The 18633-nt window shown below is 37.4% G+C and overlaps 1 pseudogene; it reads right to left on the bottom strand.

Annotated features, from left to right (window-relative positions):
• Positions 1 to 3999: 3999 nt before the first annotated feature.
• LOC101349906 (beta-hexosaminidase subunit beta pseudogene) lies at positions 4000 to 5735 on the bottom strand (annotated as a pseudogene).
• Between the last annotated feature and the right edge of the window lie 12898 nt (positions 5736 to 18633).

Genomic DNA, 18633 nt, shown 5'->3' on the forward strand with positions numbered 1-18633 from the left:
AACTCTACTTTGAGTAGGCAGCTCTTCCCCAGTCATATCTTGAGTATCTTCTAACCTGAGGGGCTCATCCTTCAGTACTGTATCAGCCCATGTTCCACTGCTATTCATGTTTTTTCACTGGCCAATTTTTTCAGAAGTAGGCCTCCAGCTCTTACTAATGTCTTAGTCTGGAAGCTCAACTGAAACCAGTCCACCATGGGTGACCCTGATGATATTTGAAATACCTGTGGGATATCTTCCAGTATCACAGCAATATGCAATCTGCCACAGTACAATAAACTGACAGATGGAAGGTGGGTGGGTGGAGTAGGGAGATGGAAATAGAGTAGCGATAAGAAACTTGGAAATCATGGATGTAGGACCATTTACAGAGCTTATTTTAGAATATGGTTTAGAATTTGTCTGTTGAAATGTGTGTAAAATTCATATTTCAAGCAATACTACAAAAGGATTTATAAGGGAGACTTTTTCAACTCTAATTTTATAGTTGATATTTGAATTTGGTTTATAATTGTACTGATTAACTGAGAACATAATATAAACAAAGGCGTCATATAACACCTCAAAATAAAATTTGGTCCAAGAGAAATCCTTTAGAAGTGTTGTATCTTGCATATAGTTACTTTATAGCTTTTATTCGTTGGTTACAATGTTCCAGACTCTGAATCAAGTATGCTTAATTTAATCATTAATTTTTTCAGCAAACCTATGATGTGTGAATTGATATTAAACCCATTTCAAAGTGGGATAACCGGATCTCAGAAAAGTTAAATAACTTGCCCAAGGAAACACAGATAGAAAGTGATGGAGCCAGGAGGCAAACCCATTCAGTTTGACGGAAGAGTGCGCTCGTAACCAATTTTCTAAATCTTGAATCGAGTATTGAAAAAAAAAAAAAAATGAATGTCTGTGTTTGAAAGAAACATTTTCTCTTTTATTGTACTAAACACTGTTGTTGTGTGCTGTCATGGATTGAATTGTGTCCACAAAAAATATCTGTCAACTTGGCTAGGTCACGATTCTCAGTATTGTATAATTGTGTACCATTTTGTCATCAGATGTGATTTCCCCATGTGTTGTAAATCCCATCACTATGATATAATGAGATGGATTAGTGATAGTTATGTTAATAAAATCTGCAAGATTAGACAGTGTTTTAAGCCAATCTCTTTTGAGATATAAAAGAAAGAAGCAAGCAGAAAGACACGGGCATCTCATATCACCAAGAAAGCAGCACCGGAAACAGGGTGTGTCCTTTGGACCTGAGGTTCCTGTGCTAAGATGCTCCCAGATCAGGGGAAGACTGATGACAAGGACCTTCCTCCAGACCTCACAGAGAGAAAAAGCCTTCCGCTGGAGCTGGCGCCCTGAATTCCGACTTCTAGCCTACGAGACTGTGAGAGAATAAACTTCTCTTTGTTAAAGCCATCCATTTGTGGTATTTCTGTTATAGCAGCACTAGATAACTAAGACACATGCCATTGAGTTGATTTTGACTCATAAAGATCCTATATAACAGAGTAGAACTGACCCATAGCGTTTCCTAAGCTATAATCTTTATGAAAGCAGATCGCCAGATTTCTTCTCTCAGTTGGGTTCAAACTTCTGACCTTTCGGTTAGTAGCCTAGCACTTAAACATTGTGCCACCAGGGCTCCTTGTACTAGGCACTACTTGGGTAGTTTTTCTGGAGAGTAGAGTATATACTGAACATTGATAAAAGACAAATCTTAAGTGGGTTTGGGGTCAAATCATGAAGATCTTGATATAAAGTATAAGAAAATGGGACTGGGTTCTTTTGAGAACAAAAGATTAGAAGGATAATATAAGCATAGAATGAATATATGCCTTATGGGTATTATTTGGTAGTATTTTATAGTATAGATTGTCATACGGAGGAAGAGATTTAAGTTGAGAAAACAACATAGTTCAAATCCAAACTTTACTGGATATATAGAGATGATATAGATATAAATGATACAGAGATAGAGGTAGAGATATTAATGTCTAAAAAAGTCAGCATTTTGAAAAGCTAACATTTGATGACATAGAATTTTCCATTTCTAAAAGTTCAAATCATTAAAAAACATAAATTTTAGACTCTTTGATTGAGGTAGAATATACATTGAGGGATGGGTACTACTGACTAATCAGATAATTTAGTTAATTTTCATGAATATTTGACATTTTATCTTTTCACATGTCATGAAAAACACATTAAGAATGATATCTCTATGAATCTACATTAATTCAGCTAATAAGAACTTTTTTGAAAAAATTAAGATATTGCATTCTAAAGTTGTTTTTTTTAAATCTCTATGAGATACTTTTAGATCGCTAACAATAATCTCATTAATAGTCAATATCTAGAGTTGGGCAGCTTGGTGAAAACTTTCTAGAGCAAAGGATACATTCTATTCTAGCATCTTATTTATAAGAATAGAATGAAAATTATTTTGAATACAAATTTTATGAAACATGTAGAGATTCACTGGTTCTTCCAATTATCTCATTCCTGAAATTATTTATTTCTTAGGAGACGGAGTTCTGTGAGCATTATAATTTTCCCCAGTACTTAGTATAAGGTGTTAAAATGATAGTTGTAAGCAGTCTGTATAAGAATATTCCCAAATTTCCAAAGAGGTAGTCATGAAAGTCTTTACTATAACATCAACAATTCTCAAACTTGAAGTCCACAAAAACTGGGTTTCCCAAATACACTACAAAGGACTTTTTTTATTATATAGTGTTGAACAAAGGCTTTCCCGAAGAGGCTTGCCTGTAGTCCCAACATACAAATTTGCACTATCGGATGTAGTTTTTTGTGTCTGTAATTCAATGTCTTTAGGTTAGGTGTTTCTCTTCTGCACTTCGCTACTGCACTGTGCTATCTATTTTCACACTAGCATAGGTCTGTCTGCCCACTTGTTTCTAGAACAATTCTGAGTACCTTGAGGGCCTTGTTTTAATTGCAATATCCCAGTGGCTAAAAATAGTACAGAGAACTCAATAAATGTATGCTGAATGGATGAGTAAGATGATTGCTTGCTTGAAAAATAAGCACTGATGAGACAAGCAGGGTCGATAAAGCTGGAAGTAATGAATTTCTCAACACATCTTTATTTCACCAGGATTCACGGAAAAGCCAGAAACAACTTTATTAGTTAGTGAAGAATTTTATTGCTCAAACGATATCTCCTCTGACTTACGTCAATACTTCATTGACTTTTTCTGCTAAATCTCTGTTCCAGCTTCATTGCTTCTGGCTAGAGTTTGGCAGTGAAGAGATGACATAAATAGTTCCTATTTGCTCTTTCAGTTGCTGTTTCAGCCCTCACTCATGACCAAGAAACCCACAATTCTTCAGGACCTCCATTAACTCAAAAGACTCCAGATTCCTTCGCGAACACTATTTCAATTTTCCAAGGTCACAGTATTCTACAGCTGTTAATACAGTGCAAGGAATTATGTGGAATTTGTTAACATGAGAGTACAGTTGTCCCTTGGTATCTGTGGGAGACTGGCTCAAGGACCCCTCCACAGATACCAAAATCCTAGAATGCGCAAGTCCCTTATTTAAAATGGAGTAGCATTTGCATATAACCTACTCACATCCTCCTATATACTTCAAATCATCTCTAGATTACTAATAATACCTAGTACAATATAAAGGCTATATAAATAGTCATTATACTATATTGTTTAGGGAAGAATGACAAGACATGATGTGAACAATGCTGATACAACAAATGTTGGAGAGAGACCGAGGATCTGTGAAATGGAAGGAGGCTACAGCAGGGTATGCCTATGCACAGTTCATTCATGTGGATTCAGCATGGTGTGAGGTGCATGGAAATTCAAGTTTTGCTTTTTGGAACTTTCTTTTTTTTAAATCAATAAAAAGATATATTTTATTCCAAACACAGTCTCACAAATCTTAATTTCCATGATTTCAAAGTCAAATTCTAGTACAGATTGCTGTAGCCTTTTTTTTTCCCTCCTATTTGTCTTTTTTGTTTAGGCTATTTTTATGACTCTCCTTATAGTTACAATATCCAGTAAAAAGGGGTTGTGCAGCTATTCCACGTCTGACCGTTCTGCAGCGGTGCCTTATTAATCTGTGGCAGGCATCTTCTAAATTTCTGACACCTTTGTGACTCCAGAGTCTCTCACCAACAGCACTTGCCTGTGGCCATAATCTTGGAGTGAGGTTAGTTGCATCCACATATTCTCCCCATAGGCAAGCTTCTCCACCAATCATGAATTTTTTCTGTTCCTGAGAACCAGGAAAATTAAGAGGTTCCACTTCATAGTATGTTTTCCAGTCTTGTCTATAACTAATCAAATCTAAGTACCAAGGAGCAGCAAGGATTACAGGGTATCCAACTTCTGTGACTTTCGTTTCTTCTTCAGGATAGTTCTCTGCTTTCCATATTTCAACTACTGTGCCTGGCTGAAGCTCCGTATTACCATCAAAAACCTCTTGCCAGACTACAGATCTCTTGTTTACAGCTGCAATAATGTCCACAAGCTTCTGAACATAGAAAGATTCTACTTTTTTATAATCTGTGCCAAAGCCTTTTTGCTTCATGAAATTTTGGATTTTTGGATTTGATGCCCAGCAGTAAAATTCCGCTTCATCGCCTCACAAAAGAATGAACTGATCTGGAAACACCTTACTAATTTCTTTGAAAAATTTATACAGGAAGTTATAAGTTGTATTCACAGTAGGGTTTATAGGTCCAAAATCTCCAGATAGCTTTTGTGCATTGTAACATTGTGTAAGGAGGTCATTCTGACTCTCCCCAAGACAGCGTAATGTCCAGGGGAATCAAACTCTGGAATGACTCTAATCCCTCGTAATCGAGCATATTCAGTCACCTTGCGGACATCATTTGGTGTATAAACATGTGACAAAGAATAGCTTCCTTTATTGCTTAACTCAGGAAAAGTGATGCTCTGATAAGGGAAAGACCGGTCATCAACTACATGCCGGTGGAGAACATTAAACTTATTAAAACTCATGGCATCCAAAGTTTTTAGAATAGCCTTGATCGGCAGATAGTGTCTGGATGTATCAATTAAAATTCCTTTATGAGGAAACCTTGGTGAATCAGTAATGATGGATTCACTGATGGTGAAAGTCCCATAAGAATCTTGATAAATTAATTGGCTAAAGGTCTCTAAACCTTGTAATGCTCCCCAAACTCTGCTGGCCTTGAGCATAGCCACTGGTTCCTTCACAAGTAAACTGTCTGTGGTGAAAAATGTATTTTTTTGACTGTTAATCCCTCAATGACTCACAATAAATTTCCTAAACATATAATTGGTATTTCAGAGCTATTTTTTTTCCTGAGATCTAGACCTGTTTTTCTAGCTGCCTCCTGTACATCTCCACTTAGATGGTCTGTAGATCTCTTAAACTCTACAAGCCCCAAAATGGACTCTTCCTCCTTCCTGCTCCACACACTTCCAATCTGCCTGTCCTCCTGTGTTCCTCATTTCTGTGAGTCAACACCACCATCCAGCCAAGTCAGAAACTTGGTGTCATCTCCATGATTCCTTACTTTCCCCTCCTGGAACTTTCTTTTTTTACTGAATATTTTTGATCCACGATTGGCTGAATCCCCTGATGCAGAACCTGCAGATATGGAGGGCCAACTTGTATATTTCTGGGAAAATCAAGATAACACCTACCCCTTTAAAGGATGTGAATAATGAAGACAGGAACTCATATAAATCAGATTATTAATGCTGGAAGTAAATGAGGTGAGGTTAAAATTGTATTTGACCTAAAGACAAGGAATGACATCTTCTTACCCTTGACGTTTCAACTTACCTTATGAGGTCCCAAAACTAAGTGTAGACTATAATAAGGCTTTGGTCTCAAATCTTTGTGCACAGCCCTAGTAAGCAAAGGTTGAATAAGTGTGGAGTGCTTTTGGTCTTGCCAGAAACAGGAATGAAGGCAATGGTGGTTCAGTGGTAGAATTCTTGCCTTCCATGAAGATGTCGGTTCCATTCCTGGCCAATGTACCTCAAACACAGCCAACACTCCTCTGTCAGTGGAGGCTTGCATGTTGCTGTGATGCTGAACAGGTTTCAGTGGAGGTTCCAGACTAAAACAGAGTAGAAAGAAAAGCCTGGTTATCTGCTTCTTAAAATCAGCCAATGAAAACCACTGTATATGGGCTCACCAGTCAGTGGCTGACTCTAAGGCATCTAACATCAACAACCGAGGCAGGTGGACCCACAAACCAGAGAGCTTTTCTTAAGGCCTAGAGCAGAGCTACCTTCATTTTTGACCTTAGGTATTTCCAGGGTTGTGTCCTAATAGGGAAGAATCACAAAGGAGAATGTTGTGGCTTGGATTATTTTTTCCCCCTAGGTGGACTGCTTCTATCTGTTTTACAGCCACAAGAAAAAAATTGACAGGAGGGTCATCAAAGTTATTTGTTCAGGTTTGCCTGGGTACAATGAAAGGTCTACCCACTTTTTGATCCCTGGGTATAGAGTCAAGTTAGGTATTCTTAACTGTGTACTTCACTTAACACCCAAAGATATTATTATGTGGGCTGTAAAACGACTACAGCTTCAAAACTAGGTAAAAAGAAAGAATTCATTCTTGGAGATAAAGACTCTTTAGAATAAGAAATTTGTAGAAACTTAACAACACATAATAGGTAGTCTGTAGAACAAGCCAGAAGAGTAATGTACATAATGGCAAAATTAATGGGAAACAGTGAAATTCAAAAATATTGATCTTAAGAAAAACCAAAATTCAAACTATGGAAATATTGTTGGTTTTGATGGTTTAAGAATTATAAAAATGTATAATATACACCCTTTTTAAAAGAAAAATTGAGGGTTAAATTAGGTTATTAGATGATAAATGTGAAGTTGTATTTGAAGTGTAGGATTTATACCTGGTTGGTATTTTATATGGAGACCTGGCCGCTCCTTGGAAACCCTATGAGGGCAGTTCTACTCTGTCCTATAGGTTCTCTATGAGTCAGAATCAACTCAGCGGCAACGGGTTTGGTTTTTTTGGTTTATTTTTCAGTATACACAAGTGTTTCATGATATATTCTAGTTAGAAAAAAGAAACAGACAAAAAGTGGAAGCTAATGTGTACTCTGTTGCATCAAAGCCCAAATCTCCTTAATCTAAAGTCATCAACCTCTTTACCTTAGTGATGACAGCTATTAAGTAATAGCTATCAGGTACACAGTGCCAGGTAGTCTCCTAAATGCATGGTATATCTTAATTCATTTAGTCATATAGTGGCTCTATCTCTTTCACTCATCCCTGAGAGAGGGAGTGCTGAAGAAGTGTTCAGGGTAATTAAACTTTTGTAATAACTTTATGGTTCATGCTTTTTGTGTCTCCTTTAGGAAATCTTTGCCTAATTAAAGGTCAAAATGGTTTTCTCCTTTGTTTTCTTGTAGAAGTTTTATTGTGTTAGCTCAAAAGTTTCAAGTTCATTTTTGTATGTAAATTGAGGTAAGGCTAGAAATACATTTTTTTCATATATAGATATCCAGGTTTTCCTGCACTGTTTGTTGAAAAAACTATCTTTCCTCCCTTGAAATATATTAATAACTTTATTGAAAATAAACTAACCATATATATGTCTGGGGTTATTTCTGGAATATCTATTTAGTTCCATTTTTCTACATGTCCTTCCGGACAACAATCTCATATTGTCTTAATTACTGTACCTTTATAATAAGCCTTGAAATCAGGTACTGTGAATTTCAAGGCTTACTTGAATTTTTTTTTCTCTTTTTCAAAATTCTTTCTGTGAAGACTAGGGAAAAAAAAGTTTGTAAAAAAGACATTTGATAAAAGATTGTTTCAGAATGTATAAAGAACTCTTACAATTCAATTGTAAAAATAAGCAAAAAACCTTCAAGAAATAATGGACAAAAGATTTGGGCAGACTCTTCAGAAGAGAATATATGGGAATATTAGTAAGCAATATGAAGATGCTCAGCATCATTAGTCATTAGGGAAATGCAAGTTAAAATGGCAATGTCTTACCACTGAAAATCCACTAAAACAAAACAAAACAACAAAAAAAGTTGTCATCTAATCAATTCCAACTTATAGCAACCCTACAGCACAGAGTAGAACTGCCTCATAGGGTTTCTTCCAAGGCTATAATCTTTACAGAAGCAGACCACCACATCTTTCTCCTGGGAAGTAGCTGGTGGGTTCAAACCACGACCTTTCAGTTAGCAGCTGAGTCCTTAACCACTGCACCACCAAGGCTCCTTGAAAACTCACTAACATGACTAAAATTAAAAATAGAAACAATACCAAGTGTTAGGGAAGATGTGAAGCAGTTAGAGCCCTCTTTCTTTGCTACTGGAAATGCAAAATGCTAAACATTTTAGAAAAGATTTTCAGTTTCTTATAAAGTTAAACATAAACTGGAGACTCAGAATTCTACTCCTAGGTATTTACCTAAGAAAAATTAAACCAACTACTCACACAACAAACCGCACTCAATGGTTCATGGCTGCTTTATTCATAACAGCCTCAAACTGATGAACAGATACACAAATTGTGGTATATACATACAGTAGGATAATACTCACCAACAGAAAGGGATGGATTACTGATACATGCTACAATATGAAAGACTCTCAATAGCGTTAAGTTAAAGAAGTCAAATAAAAGGACTGAAAGCTGTGATTCTCTTCATATAGTATTTAGAAAGGCAAGACCATAAGCACAGAGGAGCCCTGATGGGACAGTAATTAAGAGTTCAGGCTGCTAAGTGAAAGATCAGCAGTTCAAACCTACCAGCTACTCCTGGAAACCCTACGGGCACTTCTACTCTGTCCTGTTGTTGTTAGGTGTCATCAAGCCAGTTCCAACTCATAGCAACCCTATGTACTACAGAATGAAACACTACCTGGTCCTGCACCATGCCCACAATCTTTGTTATGCTTGAGTCCATTGTTGCAGCCACTGTGTCAATCCATCTCCTTGAGGGTCTTCCTCTTTTTTGCTTACCCTGTACTTAACCAAGCATGATGTCTTTTTCTGGGGACTGATCCCTCCTGACAACATGTCCAAATTATGTAAGATGTAGTCTCGCCTTCCTTGCTTCTAAAGGACATTCTGGTTGTACTTCTTCCAAGACTGATTTGTTCATTCTTTTAGCAGTCCATGGTATATTCAATATTCTTCGCCAACACCACAATTCAAAGGCATCAATTCTTCTTTGATCTTCCTTATTCATTGTTCAGCTTTCATATGCATATAATGCGATTGAAAATACGATGGCTTGGGTCAGGTACACCTTAGTCTTCAAGGTGACGTATTTGATTTTCAACACTTTAAAGAGGTCTTCTGCAGTAGATTTGCCCAATGTAATGAGTCTTTTGATTTCTTGATTGCTGCTTCTATGGGTGTTGGTTGTGGATCCAGTATAACGAAATCCTTGACAACTTCAATCTTTTCTTCATTTATCGTGATGTTGCTTATTGGTCCAATTATGAGATTTTTGTTTTCTTTAAGTTGAGGTGTAATCCATACTGAAGGCCGTGGTCTTTGATCTTCATCAGTAAGTGCTTCAAGTCCTCTTCACTTTCAGCAAGCAAGGTTGTGTTATCTGCATATCACAGGTTATTAATGAGTCTTCCTCCAATCCTGATGCCCCATTCTTCTTCATATAGCCCAGCTTCTCTGATTATTTGCTCAGCATACAGATTGAATAGGTATGGTGAAAGGATACAACCCTGATGCACACCTTTCCTGGCTTTAAACCACACAGTTTCCTCTTGTTCTATCTGAACAACTGCCTCTTGATCTATGTACAGGTTCCTCACGAACACAATTAAGTGTTCTGGAATTCCCATTCTTTGAAATGTTATCCATAATGTGTTATGATCCACACAGTCGAATGCCTTAGTATAGTCAATAAAACACAGGTTTAAACATCTCTGGTATTCTCTGCTTTCAGCCAGGATCCATCTGACATCAGCAATGATATGCCTGATTCCACGTCCTCTTCTGAATCCAGCCTGAATTTCTGGCAGTTCCCTGTGAATATACTGCTGCAGCCACTTTTGAATGATCTTAAGCAAAATTTTATTTGTGTGTGTTATTAATGATATTGTTTGATAATTTCTACATTTGATTGGATCACCTTTCTTGGGAATAGGCATAAATATGGAACTCTTCCAGTCGGTTGGCCAGGTAGCTGTCTTCCAAATTTCCTGGCATAGATGAGTGAGCACTTCCAGTGCTGCATCCATTTGTTGAAACATCTCAACTGATACTCCATCAATTCCTGGAGCCTTGTTTTTGGCCAATGCCTTCCGTGCAGCTTGGACTTCTTCCATCAGTACCAGTGGTTCGTGATCATATGCTACCTCTTGAAATGGTTGAACATTGACTAATTCTTTTTGGTATAATGACTCTGCATATTCCATCCATCTTCTTTTGATGTTTCCTGCATCATTTAATATTTTCCTCATAGAATCCTTCACTATTGCAACTCAAGGCTTGAATTTTAATTTCAGTTCTTTCAGTTTGAGAAATGCTGAGCATGTTCTTCCCTTTTGGTTTTCTACCTACAGCTCTTTGCACATGTCATTATAATACTTTACTTTGTCTCCTCGAGCTGCCTTTTGAACTCTTCCGTTCAGTTCTTTTACTTCATCATTTCTTTTTACTTCATCAGTTCTTTTACTGCATCATCCTTTTACTTTAGCTACTTGATGTTCAAGAGCAAGTTTCAGAGTCTCTTCTGACATCCATTTGGTCTTTTCTTTCTTTCCTGTCTTTTTAATGACCTCTTGCTTTCTTCACATATGATGTCCTTGATGTCTTTCCACAACCCGTCTGGTCTTCGGTCATTAGTGTTTAACGTGTCAAATCTATTCCTGAGATGATCTCTACATTCAGGTGGGATATACTCAAGGTTGTACTTTGGATCTCATGGACTTGTCTTAATTTTCTTCAGTTTCAACTTGAACTTGCATATGAGCAATTGATGGTCTGTTTCACAGTCAGTCCCTGGCCTTGTTCTAACTTATGATATCGAGGTTTTCCATTGTCTCTTTCCACAGAAGTAGTCGATTTGATTCCTGGGTATTCCATCTGGTGAGGTCCATGCGTATAGTTGCTGTTTATGTTGGTGAAAAAAGGTATTTGCAATGAAGAAGTTGATGGTCTTGCAAAATTCTATCATGTGATCTCCGGCATCATTTCTATTACTAACGCCTTACTTTTCAACTAGTGCTTCTTCTTCGTTTCCAACTTTCGCATTCAAATCACCAGTAATTATCAATGCATCCTGATTGCATGTTCGATCAATTTCAGACTGCAGAACTTGGTAAAAATTCTTCAATTTCTTCATCTTTGTCCTTAGCAGTTTGTGTGTAAATTTGCATAATAGTCCTATTAACTGGTCTTCCTTGTAGGCATATGCATATTATCCTATCACTGACAGCATTGTACTTCAGAATAGATCTTGAAATGTTCTTTTTTGATGATGAATGCAATGTCATTCCTCTTCAAGCTGTCATTCCCAGCATAGTAGATCATATGATTGTCTGATTCAAAATGGGCAGTACCAGTCCATTTCAGCTCACTGATGCCTAGGACATTGATGTTTATGGGTTCCATTTCATTTTTGATGATTTCCAGTCTTCCTAGATTCATACTTCATATATTTCATGTTCCGATAATTAATGGATACTTGGATGCTTGCGACTCTTTCTTCTCATTTTGAGTCGTGCCACACCAGCATATGAAGGCCCTGAAAGCTTGACTCCATCCATGTCATTAAGGTCAACTCTACTTTGAGGAGGCAGCTCTTCTCCAGTTGTCTTTTGAGTGCCTTTCAACCTGGGGGGCTCATCTTCCGGCACTATATCAGACAATGTTCTATTGCTATTCATAAGGTTTTCACTGGCTAATGTTTTTCAGAAGTAGATTGTTGGGTCCTTCTTCCTAGTCTGTCTTAGTCTGGAAGCTCAGCTGAAACCTGTCCTCTGTGGGTGACCCTGCTGGTATCTCAATACTGGTGGCACGGCTTCCAGCATCACAGCAACATGTAAGCCCCACATAGAGGGTCACTATGAGTCGGAATTGACTGGACCCAATGGTAATAAGTTTATGGGTTATGAGCACAGAAAGTGAATCATTATTTGCAAGGGCTGGGTGCGAGGAGAAAAAGGGCACGAGGGAACTTTTTTGGATAACGAAAATAAATGTTTTATATCTTGATTGTGGTGGTGGTTACAATACTGCATACATTTACCAAAACTCATTAAACTATACCCTTACAGAGAATAAGTTTTGTACGTAATTATACGTCAAAAAATCTGATATTAAAAAAAAACTAAAAAAAAGAAAAGATTTATCCTGTATTTCTCCTCTTTGTACATCTCTGCATCTCTCTCTCTCTCTCACACACACACACAAGCACACACACACACTTTTTTTCTTACAATTTTCTTTCCTCCCCACCACTCCAATTCACCTCCCGTTAACACTCAACAGGAACTCTGGTGGCACAGTGGTTAAGAGCTTGGCTGCTAACCGAAAGGTTGGCAGTTCAAATCCACCAGCTGCTCCTTGGAAACTTTATGGGGCAGTTCTACTCTGTCCTATACGGTCGCTATGAGTCGGAGTCAACTCGATGGCAACTGGTTTGGTAGCACTCAACAACAATATGTGGACTATTAACATGGTCTCTATTTTTTTCTCAGCCTGAACCTTTTAAAAGCAAGTCCCATATGAAATTTCCCATGAACATAATGTCTCCCTATGTGGGGGATCATTTCTCAGGTCCCCAAATATCAGGTAGATATGCATTAAATCTAACTTAATTTCTTGAGTTTCTCTTTTTTCTCATATGAAGAGATTTCTAGCAGCTGCTAATAGTTTTCCTTCAGTTTCAGCTGCTTATAGAATGAGAGAAAGAGTGGAAGAGTGAGCAAATAATTTTGTCTAAAAAAGAGCAGGTAATCTCGGCTGATTTTACAAACTGAATATTTTACCACTATAGATTTTCCTGGGAAAATGCACATACACGATTTCATTTGCATAAATGTTGAAGGGCTTCATGGACCAGGTCAAGCCTCATACAAACTGAGAGAGAACACTTTTTGCCTGGCTCGTCATAGAATCAGATGCATTGATAAATCATGGTGCTTATAATAAAGATAATGAATATCTCTTTCCTCAACTGAGGTAACATTTTACAGTATAGTTTGATTTTTAGTTTCTATTTCCAAAGCATCAACATAACACAGCAGGAATGAGAACATGTCGCAATTTGAGAAACATGACATTAGGAAATGGATGAAAAGTAGAATGGCACTTTCAAAACTATTGCTTTGCCTTATTTGATTTTCTACAGATGTCATCTGTTCTCAGCAAAATGTACTCCCACCTGACAAATCATTGATGTGAAACTGTGTAAGTTTGTACTGCCAAACATTGTTTCTGAGTTCTCACTGATTTTGTAGAGCCGCAAAATGGTATAGCCAAGGGCCTATATCTTTTCAGTGACAAGCATTCTACTTGTCCCAGAAAAATTTTTTATAAGTAATGCAATGTAAAAAATACTTTAGTAATAAATTAAAGAAAGAAATATTCTTGACTTTAAAATTAGCAGACTGTACGCTTTTATATACAAAAAATGCCCTCAACTTCTAATACTCCATAACAATGGTGAAGAGTTAGTCAGAAATGGCCTGGACTCTAATATTGATAAATAAGATACAAATAGCTTTACATATAAATGAAGTCTTTCTTCATCAAATTTTATATCAACACTGTTGAAACTAACATCCAGTTTGAATTGCAAAAGCAAATAATCTGACACAATACCCTGCAGAGTTGCTTATTAGCTAAAATGTGAATAAAAAGTAACAAAAAAAGAGACACGGAATATTGAAATTTCCAGAAAGAACCATCAGCCCCAATAGAACAAGCTAGCTCTGTGTTTAGGAACAATTTGTACTTTTGTTGAAAAATTCTCCACATAACTAACTTTGGGGTAGAAAATTGGAGTGACAAGACATAGCTGTTACTAAATACAAGAGGGTTTACTGCCTTATTGTATTGATCAAGATGATATTCAGAACTTTTCCACAGTTGCTCAAGGCCTCACTCCAAACTTCTGTACTTATCTATTATTTTCAGCAGATACAACATCTCGTTTTGTAGACAAACGAAGTCACCACTTACTAGCTGTGTTTTTTTTTTTTAAATAAATTCCTTAACGGCTCTATTAATTCTTTAGTTTCTTCATTTGCAAACTGGAGAAAAGTTACAGTATATCATACGTTTGTTATGGAGTTTAATGAAGTAATAGATGTAAAGTGTTCAGAGCAGTGTACGGAATGTCGTAAGTAGCAATAAATGTTAGTTGTCTCAGTGCTATTTTTTCATTTCTATTTCCACATTTATTTGCCAACTCAAACATTCCTCTCTACTTTCACCCATATTCTCTTTCCATTTTGCTGTTTTGGGAAAGGAGACAATCTCTTCCTTTCCAATGTCATATTAATCTTAATTAAAAAAAAAAAAAGATCTGATGTTTTCATGGTCCAGAGAAGTATTAGGTGGCTGTTGTCTTTCAAGTATATTTTAAACTCCTTAACCTATCGTCCGCCATTTTTGTCTACCCAACGTGCCCAAATCTTACACTTGTTAATCAGTCTCCCCAGAATAGCCTTTTTTTTTTTTTAAAAAAAAAAAAAGCCTTTTTCACCTCAGTATCAATACATTTTCTTTTCTCTGGAACACACACTAATCAAAATCTTCTCTTATTCAATATCCAATAAACATTCATAGAGTATTATGTGCCAGACAGTTTATGTGACAGAGATAATTACTAATCACTTAATAACCATGTACTCCCCCACATTCCCCAGTCCCCTTGCATTCAAGCAGATGCATGTGAATTTTAGTGATGTACAGAATGAGTTTTTAGTGAAGTACAGAAGAGGTGGTTTGAATTCTCAAGCACTCTTTCTCCCATTATGCAAACTATAGACATCTTGTGTTTCAAATGATATAGCTGCAAGTTATTTGCACTTCAATTAGCCTGAGACCTTGAAATGGTGTGAAGCAAAGCTTCCCCCAAACCACACGTTAGATGAGCAAGAAGTAAACTTGGTAATGTTAAAACAAGGAGCACTGGTGGTGCAATAGTTAAGAGCTTGGCTGCTAACTGAAAGATCAGCAGTTCAAATCCAACAGGTACTCTGTGGAAGAAAAGACTTGGCGATCTGCTTCCATAAAGATTACAGCCTTGGAAACCTTATGGGGCAGTTCTACTCTGTCCTATAAGGTTGCTTTGAGTCGGAATCGACTGGACACACAAGAATAACAGGGGTCATTGGGCTGATTTGTTACCACAGCAGAGCCTAAACTGTCCTGACTAGCCTATGTGCTAGAAATACAGAAATAAAAGACACAGTTACCATGCTCAAGGACTCATAGGGTAGATCTTTGTTGTTCAATATAGTAGCCACTAAATATACGTGTCTATTTAATTTAAATTAGTTAATATTAAACAAAAATCTAAAGTTTAGTTAGTTCCTCTGTCACACTAGCCACATTTCAAGTGTTTAATTACTATAGATTTGGATAGCGTATGTCTTGGTCATCTAGTGCTGCTCTAACAGAAGTGGATGGCTTTAACAAAGAGAAATTTATTCTCTCACAGTCTATTAGGCTACAAGTCCAAATTCAGGGCGTCAGCTCCAGGGGAACGCTTTCTCTGTCTGCTCTGGGGGAAGGTCTGTGTCATCAAGCTTCCCTTGGTCTGGAAGGTCCTTGTGATACATCAGTCTTCGCTTGGTCTGGGAGCATCTCAGCGCAGGAACCTCAGGTCCAAAGGACGCGCTCTGCTCCTGGCACTGCTTTCTTGGTGGTATGAGGTTCCCTTGTGTCTCTGCTCACTTCTCTCTTTTATATCTCAAAAGAGATTACATTAAGACACTATCTAATCTTGTCAGCTTCATCGGTATAACCTCATCACAGTGATAGAATTTACAACACATAAGGAGATCACATATAATCTCATTATAGTGATAGAGTTTACAACACATAAGGAAATCACATCAGATAACACAATCATATAATACTGGGAATCGTGACCTAGCCAAGTTGCTACACACATTTTATGGGGGACACAATTCAATCCATGACAGCATATAAACATTTCTATCTCAGAGACTTCACTGGACAGCACTGGTCTAGAAGAATGGATGAAAAAGGAAATAAGCTCTTGTAATACTGTTTCAAAAGTGGTAAGAAAGTTGTGGTACCGAATATTATATGAAAAGTCTTAGAAACTAGAGTTTCTCAAAAAATGTTATTTTTAGGTAATTTGAAAAAAAATAGAAGGGAATGACACATCACCCTTTAATTTTTTTAAATACATAAATTCAGAAATTCTGCTTTTAGGACTTTTTTTTAACAAGTATATTAGAACATGTATGTAATGGTATACACAAAGTTGTTGACTGCAACAATGCTCTTTTAATACTAGATGTCTGGAAGCACTGGAAACAGTTTTCAAGCTCATCTATTATGGCCTGGTAATATAAATTATGATAGACATCAGTAGAACAGGATATTATGTAGTTTTCAGTACAGAATGAATAGGGTCATCTTCTTATTGGGCTCCATGTGGTGAGATAATCACATCTGAAGAAGAAAAAATCATCGAAGACCATGGCAGGGATGAGGCAAAAATGAGGCTGGACTTGAACCAGCTTTCGGACTCTGGAGGCTCTGGTAAAGAAACCCCAAAGAAGACTGATCAGTTCTTGCATTTCTAAACCGTGGCCTACTTTTAGGGATCAATGACATACAAGGACGTGGGTCATAGACTTTTCTTTGACAGAAGTAAGAATGTCTGGACACTGCTCAGAGATACTTGTACAGAGATGTGATGTTGGATAACTATAAAGGTTGTACTCACTGGGGGTTTACATTCCCATTTAGGTAGAAAAAGCATAACTCATCTTCACTTTCCTACTAACAATGCAACTAAGAATCCTGAGCCGTACGCATGAAGCAGCCATCTGAGGACTGTGAAAACCAATGCTAGCAGGTGAGCTAGGGAGCTCAAACTACTACTAAACTGGCTGAGTTTCCTGGCTTGTTTTGTCTCTTCGCCTGTCTGGTCTTGTTTTCCTTTTCTTCGTTATCTCCAAGCATGAAACCTGGAACGCACGCCAGTTGCAAATTGAAAATGGTTTCTAAAGAAGTCACCCCTTTCTGGTCAGAGGAGCGGGAAATGGAGGCCCTATGAGGCAGAGAAGGCGCCCTGGTAGCACAGTGGTTAAGCGCTCAACTGCTAACCGGAAGGTGGGCCGTTTGAACCCACCAGCCGCTCTGTGGGAGGAAGATGTGGCAGTTCGCTTCCATACAGATTTAAGGCCTTGGTAAGCCCATGGGGCAGTTCTGCTCTGTCCCATAAGGTCCCAAGAGTCGGAATCTACTTGACGGCCACAGGTTTGACTATGAGGCAGAGTGGAGGCATTTCCTATTTTTCTTTTGTTTTCTGTTCCTTTCACCCCGCGGCCCCCAGACAATCACCGCTGTACATCTGTTTGTTATCCCTGATAGTTGCTGAGCTCCGAGGAAGAGGGTGTTCTCTCTAATTTGTTGTTGTATGTCCATAATCTATAACAGTCCTTAGCACGTAGGAAATAGACAATAAATATTTGTGTAAAGAATCAAAATATAATATGTGGCAAAGGTAGAAGAGACCTCAGGAGTAAGGAGTAATCAGAGAGTTGATACTTTCAGGATAATTTAATGTTGGGAAAATTACCCAAAATGGGCAAATCAGGTGAATGGAGCAAACCATTTAAGGTCATTTATTTGACAGATGAAGTAGGGTGGATAAAAAAAAGGACTTCATTTGTTAGAAAGAGGGAAAACTTTTAGTGAAAGTTTGTATTAGGCGTAATAATGAATTCCTTTCTGTCTGTAATTTTGCAAAAATGTGAACAATAATTTGCTTTCAAAAGTATGGATACCTCATGAGATTTAAAACAAACAAAATGAATAAATGAACAAACAAACAAAAAAGAGTGTTCCAAAACAACCTTCATTTCCTATGTGTTTATTAAGTGCCACTTTGATAACTCACGTTAGTGAATTGAGTTTAATTTACTGAGTTGAGTGAGGGAGTTTTCTAATATTTAGTCTCAGTCAACTTTATTAATGTTCACGATGCCCTGAGCACTCTGTGAAACAGGACTCCTCAGTGAACAAAAGTTGCAACCCTCTCTTGTGGGCAAGGTCTTTTGCTTCCTTGACTTGCTACATGTGGCTTTCTTTATATTTTTCTTTCTCATTTTATTCTCAGACATCTGTGAATTCAGGAGTTAGGCAATGCAATAAATTATACCATACACTGTCTCCTGGACATCTTCCAAGCAAAATGCCCCTATTCTGATATTTTATACAGCATATGTAGCATCTCATGATTTTATTGGCTATATCAATTGTGCAGAGCATTTGATTGTATATGAGCAAACATGACCATACAATTTCTCTAGTTTATCTTCTGTGTAATGTATCCTTAAGCAATCTCATAAATAAGCCCAATCACTTCCCTAGCTTGCCTTCCCTT

The sequence above is a fragment of the Trichechus manatus genome, unplaced genomic scaffold (genome assembly GCF_000243295.1).
Source record: "Trichechus manatus latirostris isolate Lorelei unplaced genomic scaffold, TriManLat1.0 scaffold00125, whole genome shotgun sequence".
NCBI lineage: Eukaryota > Metazoa > Chordata > Mammalia > Sirenia > Trichechidae > Trichechus > Trichechus manatus.